At 41.8% G+C, this 14,259-nt stretch overlaps 1 protein-coding gene across 3 annotated transcripts in view; it reads left to right on the forward strand.

Moving 5' to 3' along the window:
* The window catches only part of LMF1 (lipase maturation factor 1), a 227,528-nt gene that overhangs the window by 182,641 nt on the left and 30,628 nt on the right, over positions 1-14,259 (forward strand). The gene's annotated exons all lie outside the window — the stretch shown is intronic.

Consider the following 14,259-nt stretch of genomic DNA (forward strand, 5'->3'; position numbering starts at 1 on the left):
AAAAATCTTGGTGGGTGAAAAGTATCCTAAAATGGCAGAAGTTAATTGCATTTTATTTTGCATATTTTGGGGTAGATTCAATACCTTATTATTACCGTTGCTACGGTAAATTCTTTGCCGATGTTTGCGCACGGCTCATAAATCGACTGATTGAATCTACCCCTTTAATTAATACATTTTTGAAAAGAAAAAACAATGTAAGTTGGATTAAATACTTTTCATATTGTCATATAAAAAAGAATAACTGTTTTTACTACCAGTGGGACGTGTTAAAATTGGCAACGTCTGATACAGAAGTCATCACCACTACATCTACAGTATTGGGTCATTTTTCATGCTTGCTGCCATTTCTGTTTAAAATATTGTATTTAACCGCTTCATGACTAGACTAGTTTTTTTTATCTTGACCAGCTTTTTTATTTTCACCAGAAATAACTTTAATTCCATTCTTTAGTCTATCTCCATCAATGTAATATTGTATGTTTAGGACAGATAGGGCTTTCATTTGGGTGTATATTTGAATATATAGATTTATTTTATATTGTTTTCATGCTACCTTTGTTATACCAGAATGTAATAGCATAGTTCTCCCAGGTATAGAAATACCAAATAACAATACTCTATACAAGGTCTGACATAGTTATGGGGTCCAGGAAAAGGATGGACATAGTGATTTTAAATGTTTTTTTTTATATATATATATATATGATGGAGGGGTATGTGCAGGGGTTAAAGAGCAATTTGTGAAGTTTTGGGGTGACTCGTTGAGTATACTTCCCAACTGTAACAATTTCGGAGGGACAGTCCAGCTTTGATGGGACAGGCATGAGTCCCGACTTCAGAAGCGCTATATACGGCCGTAGGGTAAGAGGTATACATTGATTGTGACATCTACGCAAACGAGCGCACGTCCAATTTAGCAACAGACCAAGAATGTGTACTACGCAAAATACATAACATGGTCTCATCATACTTGGGACAGAGAGGAAACATGGGAAATATATATTTATCTAGTTTTAAATACCTTTTTTAAAAAAGAATAAAATAAAAAAATAAAAATAAACTTTTAGTATGCCCTATACAAGGAGGGTAGAGTTTAATAGAATTCCCTTGCACAGTAACATTATTAGATCTGGTGCTGTCTGGACCTAATAGCAGTTTTCTTTGAATGCAGTGTATAAAAATGATTTACCAAACACACTTAGGGCAAAAGAGGTGCTTTTAACATCACCCTTTATATAACCCCCAGTTCCACAAACATCTGATGAATGATAAAAATTATGTTAAAGCAGAAGGTACCTCCCGGTCTAACTACAACATCTGTGAATGTGCCGCATAGATGTCTACTCTCCTGGAATGTCTGGGGGCACTCACAAATTTTTAGGAGATGGCCTTTTTCTGGCTCCACCCCCTTACTATGTTATGCCGCTAATCGCTGTATTGAATGTGGGGGATGGGGCCGCAATGGTGTAATTTGCATGTGCCCTCCCCCTGGAAATCGCCACCAGGACCACAAATGTTGGCAACCATGGATTGTAGTGTTACATAGATCAGTCTTTAGAATGGTAACTTGATATGATAGTAGCCTCCAGTATTTGTGAATTTGTCTTTAAGGCTACATACCCCCCCCCCCCCCTTCCCTTCCCCAATAGTTCCAGTTTTGCAGGACAGTCCTGATTTTCTGCTGTCAGAGTGGATGTGGTTAGTTATATAAGGGTGTGGACTGTTGCGTAGGAAAATTGAGTGCGATTTGTTGGATCACATGCATCCTGAATTCCCATTTAGGAATTTGCGAGATGGGAAACAGATATTTAAATACACTACTTAAATACACATTTAGCACCATTTTTGTGACTATAAACATATACATAATAACAGCCCTCTAAACGTGGTAGATAAGAGCTGTAATAACCTCTCCTCTGTGTACTGTGATTTTTTTGCCAGTAATTGAGCCCTGAGAGAGAAGATAAATTGCCAAGTGGACTGGATGACAAGATGCTCGCCAATTAATTATTCTAGCATGCAGTGGCCAAAGTTGTCACTGCCACTGGTATTTATTCCTGTTTCCTATGTCAAGTCCAAGACTCCCATGCACCGAATTATGGGAGGGACAGATCTAGGGCTAGATTTACTAAACTGCGGGTTTGAAAAAGTGGAGATGTTGCCTATAGCAACCAATCAGATTCTAGCTGTCATTTTGTAGAATGTACTAAATAAATGATACTAGAATCTGATTGGTTACTATAGGCAACATCTCCACTTTTTCAAATCCGTAGTTTAGTAAATATATCACCTAATTTCTTTGTTTCCAAGAACATATACGATCTTTTTAGTTCTGTAATCTTCAATACCATTAATTTGGAGGGTAAGAAATTAAACTTTTATTAAAGGAAAATATCCTATTCCATTTCATATGTTATCCTAATGACCTAGTTGCCTCAAAACTCTATATTCTGCACACACCAGAAGTATTTGTAGAGCGTATCGGTGATCATGTGACGGTCACTTGCCGCTTATACTGCCTGTAATGTGCAGGATAATGGCCAAACTACTGCCCATGTCACATTGACTAGTTAACGCTTGTCTGTAGGGAAGGAAGACAGTAATAACTAAATAACATAAATGGGCTTATTTAATAAAAAATTATTGGGTGCACAAATGAGCTCTAACCATAACAACCAATATAACTGTATAAAAAGAAAGCTAACGAGCCTAAGCCCCTGGCAAGCAGGAGGTTAATGTTCCACTCCGCTGCATGCTTGGCTCCAGCTGTAACATTGAATTCCTCATAGAGAAAAAAAGATCAACTGAAAGAAAGAAATGAGAGCGGCTAATTAAATGTTCTTGCTTACTGTCATTTTATGAGCTATTTTTTTTTCTGCATTAGCTTTTGGGAGAAAAACTGCAGATAGAAATAATTTTTTTTCCCCCTAAACTAAAACCAGATGAGAAGTCGCTGTGTATCCTCAGTCAGATACGGCCAGACTCCTGCTGACTGTCAGGATACATAGCCCAGTGTTACTTATCGTCAGCCCAACATTGTACTCATCACTACATACTCCAATATTACTGACTGCCATCCTGTACTCACACTCCATTACATACTCCAATATTACTGACTGTCATCCTGTACTCACACTCCATTACATACACCAATATTACTGACTGTCAGCCTGTACTCACACTCCATTACATACTCCAATATTACTGACTGTCAGCCTGTACTCACACCACTACATACTCCAATATTACTGACTGTCATCCTGTACTCACACTCCATTACATACTCCAATATTACTGAATGTCATCCTGTACTCACACTCCATTACATACTCCAATATTACTGACTGTCATCCTGTACTCACACTCCATTACATACTCCAATATTACTGACTGTCATCCTGTACTCACACTCCATTACATACTCCAATATTACTGACTGTCATCCTGTACTCACACTCCATTACATACACCAATATTACTGACTGTCATCCTGTACTCACACTCCATTACATACACCAATATTACTGACTGTCATCCTGTACTCACACTCCATTACATACTCCAATATTACTGACTGTCATCCTGTACTCACACTCCATTACATACTCCAATATTACTGACTGTCATACTGTACTCACACTCCATTACATACTCCAATATTACTGACTGTCATACTGTACTCACACTCCATTACATACTCCAATATTACTGACTGTCATCCTTTACTCACACTCCATTACATACTCCAATATTACTGACTGTCATCCTGTACTCACACCACTACATACTCCAATATTACTGACTGTCATCCTGTACTCACAATCCATTTTACACTCCAGTATTATAGACTGTCATCTTTTACTTGCACTCCATTATTACTGACTGTAGCTGGGAGTCTGCAGGTCACTGGCTAGTGACAAACACTGGTGATTGCCTTGCCGGCTTTGATCATTTAATGTCAGTCGGCATTAGTGTGCGGGTGGGTCTTTTACTGTTCGGCAAAACACGGCACACATGTGCCGCTACTCTGTACTTCTCTCGGAACGCCTTCACTCCACCCAACTTCTACCTTATGTATCTCTCTACACACCTGTGAGCCCAAGCAGAGTACTAGGCGCATTTGCGCAACTAGAAGCGCACAATAGGTCCAAAGCAATATTTATGTTTTCCCTTTGTAAAGTACCTTCTGTGGGAGCATCATGCAGCGCAACAAATCAAGTGTAAGCCAGGGAGGGTGCTGTGAGGTTATAGATTGAGTGAAAGGGGGGATTGTGTAGGGATATAAAGTTTAGAGCTTTGTTTGATTCGCCAAAGCTCCTTTCTGCTACAGACATGTGACATGTGTTGATCATTGCTGATTCGCTCTCTTACGTTCCAGGCTCTGAGCAAATCAGGACCAAGAATGATATTGCAAATCACACAATTCATCTCTATTTAGCAACACACTGCAGTAATTTGAGGATTGTTGTTGAACAAGAAATTCTGTTAATGAAACTGTGGTAGGCTGCTGCACTACTGTGGGCCAATTAAATGTACTTGTTCCCCTGGCCATAGTTGGCAACCCTCCACTGGCCGTAGGGGGTCCCTGGGCATGCATTACAACCCATGCACTGTTTTTCTGTAGTTGTCCCTTCATCCACACACATACAGAGATTGAGGTTATGTGCATGTACACATTTCAGACTCTTACATAATTACAGATTATGTCTGTGTTCACCCTTCCAGCTTAGGCAAGTGTTTTTCAGTGGAAAAGGTAGTATCCGTTTTTTGGTATTTTTTAAATGTAGAAACTGTATGCTCATGCAGCCAGCTTCATTTGTACATTGTGTTTCTTGGAGTTTGGTTAGGAAACACCACCCTCATAACTCTAAATTAAGTTTTGCGTTTTATACTTTCCCCCCATGTAGCACAAAATATTGTTTCTAGGTGCAAATTTTGCACCCAGTAGCTGGATTTGCTCCTAACTAAATTAGCCCCTGAGGCTCCCAACATTTGATTTGCGGATCCCATGACAATGGCACAATGACACACAGGGTCCCTGGACAATCACACACTGGCACGCGGGGACCCTGGACAATGGCACACTGGCACGCGGGGTCCCAGGACAATGGCACATTGACAAGCGGGGTCCTGAAACGATGGCACACTGACACACGGGGTCCCTGGACAATCGCACACTGACACACGGGGTCCCGGGTAAGAAGGTTGAGTACCACCATTCTACATTCCATGATGGCAGCATTCTGAAAAGTGACCAAAGACAAAATAAATGTATCCTTCTACAGTTTTCACGTCTGATACCACATAGGTGTGAACAAGACCTAATATTCACATATTAATGTAAAAACCTGTTTTCATCTCATCAATTTTGTCATGTCCGGATTTGTTTTGAAGCACAGACAGGACACATTAAGATGTTTATGTTTAGACGTTTCCCGGTAGAAGAGTCTGTGTACAGTGCTGGGAGAGGGACATATACAAAAAATAATTGTTTTTGGGCCTAGAACCAGGAAAAACTGCTTTTCCAAATTAATCCACAGAGAGCAATGAATCCCTTGCATTTCATATCACACTCCATAAAAGTCCAGTCATAATCCATAAAACTGACATTATTAGATTAAAAACCCTGCGCTCCTTCTATAGGGCACTCCCTCATTAGACATGCCATGGTTTTATAACCTCAGTGTACCTACCCAATTACTCTGATTAATGCCGTGCTTAATAAGTACAGCCGGGCAGGTACCGGCACCTTCTTATCATGGCTACAGACCCCGGACTCCTTACAATGTATTTGAGTGATGCCCCCAATGTATTAAGATATAGGATGCTCAGCTATGACCCCTCGGATCTCTGTGACGCTCACTCTCTATATTATGTCACTTCTGCATGGCTTAGATTGATCGGCCTTTTATTGTGCTGATAGAACTTCCCGATACTACGGAACACTGAGTTCCCCTTAGGGATCATTAATAAATCCCAAAGAAGTCTTCAAGTTTAGTCCGCTTCATTTGTGTGGTCAAAAGAAAATGTTCGACCGTCCCTGATATTTTTATCAATGAGGCATAACTTCAGGCAGAACGATGGTTACATTTTAAGTTCATCCTTTAAATGTACCTGTCACCGTGAGCACGTTCTGATCTACTAATGTATATTAAACTACCCAGAACTTTACATCATGCAGGTCGTTGGCTGCTGCCATATTTGTTTTGGTTACTTATCATTTGTTTTGTGCGTCCTTCCCCGCTGTCATATACAGCCGAATGTCGGTGACATAGATGGGTAAAGGATAGGGAAGCGGCAGCGGGTATTCTAGTATTGAAAGATGGATCCCACCACGATAGCTTTGTGGAGATGGTACGTAAGGTCAGCAGAGAAGTCATTCACACACAACCTTATTTCATGTCTAATGGGCAAATATGTAGTTGTACATGATGCTGATGTATATTTTATGAACTTTGTATTTAGTGTAAGCAAATACGTATATAATTCCAAGTTACAACAGCAAACACTAATGTTTCTCCTTTGCTTTTGTGTATAAAGCCGGGGGAGGGGTATACAATATAATGTGATAATTCAAAATCTATTTGAACATTAAATAATTACACATATATAATTTTGCAAGACCTGGAATAGCTTCAGAACATCTAATTAAAATGAGGTAGTTTAGGCTTCATGAAGGATCCTGTCCTGTACGGTCATGAGAAGTCAGGCATCTTCAAATAGATACCAAGGGTGTTGGCACCCTTGCTAAAAGACGGACAGTTTGGCTTTCCTGGAAATACCAGGGGGTAAATGTATCAAAGAGTGAGTTACTGCCGGGTTTGCAAAGTGGAGATGTTGCCCATAGCAACCAATCAGATTCCTGTTATTTATTTAGTACATTCTACAAAATGACAGCTAGAGTCTACAGGCAACACCTCCACTTTGCAAACCTGCCAGAAACTCGCAGCTTGATACTTTTACCCCCAGGGGGCCCATTTGGAGTGAAATTTAGCTTGTTTATGATGGAGGTAGCAGGTGATGCTTTCCATGCATGCAGTGGGACTGATTGAAGTTTTGAGGGCAGAGATAGGGGGGGGGGGGTCCCCTGTTGCTTCCAATTTTTAGCTACTTGTACTTTTGCGGTTGTGAGAATATGGGATACTCATGTTTTGGTTTGGCTGTCTACATCTTGGGGTCAGGTGGGAAAATTAAAGAATACCTTGGGCTAGATTTACTAATCTGCGGGTTTGAAAAAGTGGGGATGTTGCCTATAGCAACCAATCAGATTCTAGCTTTCATTTATTTAATACCTTCTATAAAATGATAGCTAGAATCTGATTGGTTGCTATAGGCAACATCCCCACTTTTTCAAACCTGCAGCTTAGTAAATCTAGCCCCTTAACTCAGTGTTTAAATCAGACTCCTTCCCCGTCAAATATATTGTAATATACTTTTACGCAAGATACTATTCATACCAGCTGGTTCCACTGTGGTGCTTCTCTGCAGATCTCGTAGTATTATGGAAGTAGAGGGATCTGGGAGAGGGGAAGGGGGACACGAGAGGACACAGCACAATGGGAGAGAGAAGAGGACACAAGTTGTGGGGTTTGGAACTGGTGCATTATGGGTATCGTAAGGGTTCATTTACGTTCAGTGAAAATCTGCAGAGCAGCCCTTGTTTGGGACCTCATGCTCCTACATGTGTGTGATTGCACGTTTCATGTATGTATGGATCTGTTGGCCAAGAAGGCAAAACTTACATGGGATGTAAACTTTTCCCCGTCTGATGGGGGAGGCTGGGTGGCTGTAGGCCTTCCAGGCTGAGCGCAGATAAGGCGCATCAGTGCTCCAACATTTACACCCACATTGAAATATTAGATTTTAATTTGCAGAATGATATTATTTAGATGAGATAAAAGAGTGAATAAGGTGTGTTTATTTGGTCATTGTGGCTTCCCACCACCTCAGGAACCAGAGATCGGGTCTCATCCTCATATTTACATAGGGACACGTTTTCTAGGTGCACCTCAACCTACATAATCTAAACATTCGAACACACAACATGTAATAAAACAATGTCCTGACTCACTCAGGATTACTTGAAGACTTAAGTAAAGTTAAACCGTATTTTAGTAGAATAACTAAAGAGATTAAATGAATGAATAGAGGGGGCTCCTAGAGTGTTAGTAGGTTGGACTCTGAATTAGGTGACATTCACAAATCACAGGTCCGCAGTGTTTGTGGTTTATAAATCAGTCTTGTAACCTCCTATAATGTATGAGGTCAGTCACCACAAAATTGCCCAATGCTTATGTACGTATCTGACTTCTATTCAGGTGAATACACTTACTGAGTTCACTGACATGCTGGGGGTTTGTCAGGTCAGAAATAGTGGCAAAAATGAGGAGTTTAGATTAGTTTAGTCAGGAGTTTAGATTAGATAAGGCATTAGGCTCACTGTAAAGAGGTCAGGGAGGATGGCGATTACTAATAGATGCCAGGGATTGTCTATCTGCATTCCAGGGATGAGACATACATCCACTCCCACCTGGGCTTGATGACACAAATGACCTAATTGTGATATGTGCGTTGCCAGTCGCAAGATGGTGACGATGGGACATAGCAATCGTCTGGGGCCTAGTGGTCAGTATTATATCAGTACATCAAAGAATTATATTTTTTCCATATAGACACCACAGAGAACAATGTTTTCCCTCACAGAAGAGCACCGAGACGCTCTCTGCCGACGTTCAACCAGTCACTTAGTTTATCATCTTAATGTTCATATAGACGGGACAAATGTAGACGGGGCCAATTACTTGTAAAACAGATATGTAAATAAGCTCCAGATTTCAAGGAACAAATGATGAGTAGATTTCAGCACCTCAGGTCAATATTCTTGAAATGAACCCATTGTCTACACAGCAGCCATTTTCTGGTCTGAACTACATCCATGATAATGTAGTCTATCAGTTCACAATGTGCCTCAGTGATGTCACTGTAAGCGAGCGCTTCCTGACAAACATTGGTTCAGCCAAAAAAGTGGCTTCTGCCACAGTGTGTAGCTACGGATAGATTTTAAGGCCCCTTACCCACGGCGCTGTTTTTGTGTAAAAAAAAAAAGAACCGCAAGTACAAACCACGTGTGAAAATGGACATACACGCTATACATATGCTTCCTCATTACATATGCTGGCTATATGCACTCAGGGGTAAACACAGGATGTCTTAAGGGGGGTTTGCAATTTGCCCCAATATCTGCTTTGATAGATTAGTAGAATTAAAATAAAATGCTTTATTCATTGATTTTATTCAGTATTTATTTGTTAATGGATGGCGTTTTTTTCACATTTTTTAAATAAACTTTAAATCTATTATTTTATTATATTTTTTACACACACACAACCACAATGGGGAGCAGAGGGGGAGAGGTACACAAAATTTCACAGCAAGAAATACAAAGGGGAAACAGATAGGGGGAGATGACCAGAGACAGATGAGGCACACGGACATGGGGGAGAGGAAGGAATCTAGGGAAGCGGATGACTGAAGGACATAGGACGTGTGCCGGTGCCACTCACCTGTGTAGAGGTGGGAGCGGAGGTGGGGTCTGTTTATTAAACTAAATGGCCACTCACTGCCTTCTGTATGGTAATAGGCAGTGCGTGGTACGGAAGGGTGGGGCAAACCACTACATAAAAACATCAGGCCCCAAGACTATAATTGGGTGGGAGGGGGGTTACGGGTAACTGGAAACCCCTCTAAGTGCCCTGGGCTTGATGCATTCACCCACAGGGACTCCCTGCTTTGATCACACATTAATAGACTGATTTAATCCCTATTGGTGGGGGGGGGGGGGGGAGGGGGGCAATGAACAATGCTGTGAAGCTCCATTCATTTCAATGGGCTATTCATGTTGTTGGAGTTTCTACATGTAGTGCACAATCCTATTGAAAGTTCTAGACCATTAAGACAAATAGTAAAAATACAGCGGTGTAACTGCTCATTAACCTTGTTTAAGTGCAGTTAAACATGGAAACGGAGCAAGCAGCATCAGAAATATATGGTGCACAGACTGACCAAATAGAATGTGTTTTATTTTCACATACAATTGCATGATTTGCACTAGCTTTAAAAATGCAGCATTTAGATGCCAGGTAATAAGAAGCCTATGGCTGATGTTCAGGTCTGACAGTTGTTTCAGTCCAATACCTATGTTATCTGTCTGCGAGCCTCTAATCCAGGCCTGGCCAACCTGTGGCTCTTCATGTGTTGTGAAACTACAAATCCCAGCATGCTTTGCCATGCTGGCTTTCTACTGGCAAAGCATGCTGGGGCTTGTAGTTACACAACACCTGGAGAGCCACAGGTCGGCCGGCCTGCTCTAATCATATACCACAATTTGAGATGAATGACATTTTCAGAGCTCTTGTGCGTGATCCTTTTCTGCAGTGGGGAATTTCAAAGTTTCTCCTGCAGAATTTGCCCTTAATGTTCCACATAAATTGTCCCCTATAATTTTTGTTCCGCCTGGAGTTTTCATATCATTTTTGCTCCACCTGGAATCCCGACAGTCTTCATCCCAGTTTTAATCTATTGAGAGTGGAGTGGCGAAGAGAATGTATCTGGAAGATTATATCGCCAGATCTTTGTATCTCTCTCCCACCTTTAAATTGGTTTTGCCCAAAATTTCTCATTTTCTCTCATCTCTTACTGTAACGTGTTCAGATCATATCTGAATCTAAATGGCCTGGATAGAATTGGTAACCATTATTTGGCATGGTTGTATAAAGTAGCCAATTATACAGCCAAATAAAATAAAGTGAAAACTAATTCTAGTGGGCAGCACAGTGGCTAAGTGGTTAGCACTTCTGCCTCACAGCGCTGGGGTCATGAGTTTAGTTCCCGACCATGGCCTGTGTGGAGTTTATATGTTCTACCTGTGTTTGTGTGGGTTGCCTCCAGGTGCTCCGGTTTCCTCCCACACTCCAAAAACATACTGGTAGGTTAATTGGCTGCTATCAAAATTGACCCTAGTCTCTCTCTCTCTCTCTGTTGGTCTGTCTGTGTGTCTGTCTGTGTGTCTGTGTGTCTGTGTGTGTGTGTGTGTGTGTGTGTGTGTGTTAGGGAATTTAGACTGTAAGTTCCAATGGGGCAGGAACTTACAATGAGTTCTCTGTACAGCGCTGCAGAATCAGTGGCGCTATATAAATAAATGGTGATGATGATGAACCGCAGTAGATTTCTCTTTTACCTGTAGCTGTACATACACCTCTCAGAGCTGAGACACTAGGCCTGACCGATACAATGCAGACGTGATGGAATGCTCAGACATTTCCTCCTTCGTCTTTATGATCTATAAAGAGATGTACTGACACATAGACACATGACATTATTTAATTGTTCTGGTGATTTATGTTCCACCGAGCTCTCCATCCAGAATTACTTGCCCGCTGCCATGTAACATCACCCTATTAATAGCAGTGGTTATAAGTCCCAACCTAATATTAGCAGGGAGAGGAAATGCTCGTTATGGGGTCTCGGTCTGGAAATTAAGCGGCACGTCTTCCATCAGGGGCGTTATTGTTTCACCAGCTCGTACATTCCAGCCGCTTTATGGCTTCTGTTTGTTTTTATGGTGCAACATATTGAATTTTTCCCCTCGCCAGTTCAGCTGGTGACATATCCCCCTGGAAGGGGCAAGAGCCTGTAACATGTTGGGGGTAATTGGTCAGTAATATTCCGAGACTGCTTAAGGTCTAGAGACATGAATCACCGCTCAGAGACTGGTCGTTAACGAGTCAGGGTGATTCATTCCGTTAATTAGAACCTCTAGGTGTGTAGGAGTCGGGGGCACGTCACTCTCACCAGCGCACTTAGAGTTAAACGTCAGGTGGGCCGTATGGAGGGGGGTAAAGCAGCACCCAGTCTGAATATATGCTTTGGTTGTTTTAGGGAATGGTATATTAGAGTGGATACATGTACCTAATGGCTTCTTGTGAACAGAACAACTGGCCGAGGATAATTGGAGTCCTAGGTCCACAACAACCTTATGGTTCATACATCTCTGGGACTAGATGTTATATTATACAAGCCGCGTTGGGGTAATAGTGAGGTGGGCTACAATGTGCTAAGGCTGTCCATTATAAACAGTGCAGTAAGAGCCTTCTTATTAAGAGGGAGTTCACTTGCCGACAGCTAGTCTATAACAACCAGCAATATCCCACAGAACTGGTAAATGTAGGGTTAAACTTTACACAAGGCATCATGCATAGAGATATCTTAGAAGCCAACTGTACATCCAGGACCTCATCACCAGTGGTTGGTTACAATCAGAGAGGCAGGACCATAAGTCCATTTTGCAGACAGCCTGTTTTGATCTTGTTAGATCTCATCAGTGCAAGAGATAGATCAATGACTTCCTGAACAGTGATACCATTATACCATTTGCATAACTCCCAACAATACTCCCGATTGGAAAATCAGATCAGTTGTAGACCACGCCCTCAGTCAGTCCAACACTTACCGCTCCTATCTCTAGCGAGGCCTTCTGACCGACAGAAATCAGGTTGCCAGGTATACAATATTGACTGGGTTTCCCTTAATCTGATCACGCATACTTGTAGGCAAGCGTGTCATGGAGCGCGGTCTGTGGATTGGTTATTTTTCTGTGATTTTCCGACACTCTGTCAGCTCCTGGGTATTGCAAAATGTTGAATTCATTATTTTATCTTCAGCGAAAGAGTGAAATAAACGTGTGTATGAACAGGTGACTGTGTAGGAGAGTATGATTTATTGCAGAACGTGTAACAAAAATAAATGTACGTGCGTTCAATGGCATGAGAAGGGTTAATGAAGAGGGGGCAATTATGATGTAAGCGTCGGGGGAACTCACCACCCACTTGCAGGGTGGGAACCTGTGGAGCAGCTTAATCCTCTCAGTCACTTAGCCTCACTCCCGCTGGCTGCAGCGGAGGCTGGAGCAGGCACGGGATGGCTGACATTCCACATGGCTCTGCCCAGCCCTGCGCAACCATCGTGTCAGATTAATGGCTGTGACTCTGACATACCCCAGCCAGGAAACCCCTCCATAAATCCAAAGCCCCCACATGCTCCCTTGGCATTCTGCAAAGAATTTGTCTGTTTTGGCCCCAAATAATGGAATAAGATTAATCTTAAGAAATTTGACATGAGCAAGAAATTACTTTTTTCTGTGTTTTTCTCTTTTATTGCCCATTTTAACAGTCAACGCATTTGATTTTTTTGTGAAGTAACCCTTTTTTTTCCAGCTGATCCTGCGTATTGATCTCTAAACTGGCCCAGTAGCCAAGGGAAGGCAATACACGAACGCTTAAGTCTGTATTATAGAAAGTGTCAGCAAATAAAGGGGTAGCCGCGTTTATTTATGTGTTTTGGGCACTGGAAGAACTACCTATTGTGCTTGTTTAAACTATGTGTCTGTCCGTATGTACCAGATCAGCAGGCCACGCCCACTTGTGTCACATGACTGGGTTTGAAATTGTCACACAGCTAAGCACTTCTGCCTCACAGCACTGAGGTCATTAGTTTGGTTCCTGACCATGGCCTTATCTGTGAGGAGTTTGTATGTTCTCCCCGTGTTTGCGTGGGTTTCCTCCGGGTGCTCCGGTTTCCTCCCACACGCCATAAACATACTGGTAGGTTAATTGTCTGCTATTAAATTGCCCTTAGTCCCTCTCGGCCTGTGTGTGTGTATTAGGGAATTTAGACTCTAAGCTCCAATGGGGCAGGGACTGATGTGAGTGAGTTCTCTGTACAGCGCTGCGGAATTAGTGGCGCTATATAAATAGCTGATGATGATGATGATGATAGTAACCTATATGGTGTTACCATGTATCACATCACAGTTCCTCTTTTATAAAGTGTTTCTTTTATATTCCATGTGAACACTTTTAAGATTGTATTAGTACAACTCATTCAATGATGGTTTCACACCTGGCAGGATATTTGGTTACTAGCCTTCAATAAAGCTTAAACATTGTTTAGAACAAATATGGAGACATAAACCCATCAGGCAAGTGGCACTGAGCAGTGTAATAGGCAGATTTTAAAAGACATTAGGATAGTAAAACCCATACTTGCCAACTCTCCCTGAATGTCAGGGAGACTCCCTGAAATAGGGGTGATCTCCCTCACTCCCTGAAGAGTCTGGCATTCTCCCTGATGCTGAGCCAGTACAAGACCTGGTTGGCTTCGCCATCTGTGGCATGATGACACAGTTCAGAAATTGTGTCC

Source organism: Mixophyes fleayi, chromosome 7 (genome assembly GCF_038048845.1).
Source record: "Mixophyes fleayi isolate aMixFle1 chromosome 7, aMixFle1.hap1, whole genome shotgun sequence".
NCBI lineage: Eukaryota > Metazoa > Chordata > Amphibia > Anura > Limnodynastidae > Mixophyes > Mixophyes fleayi.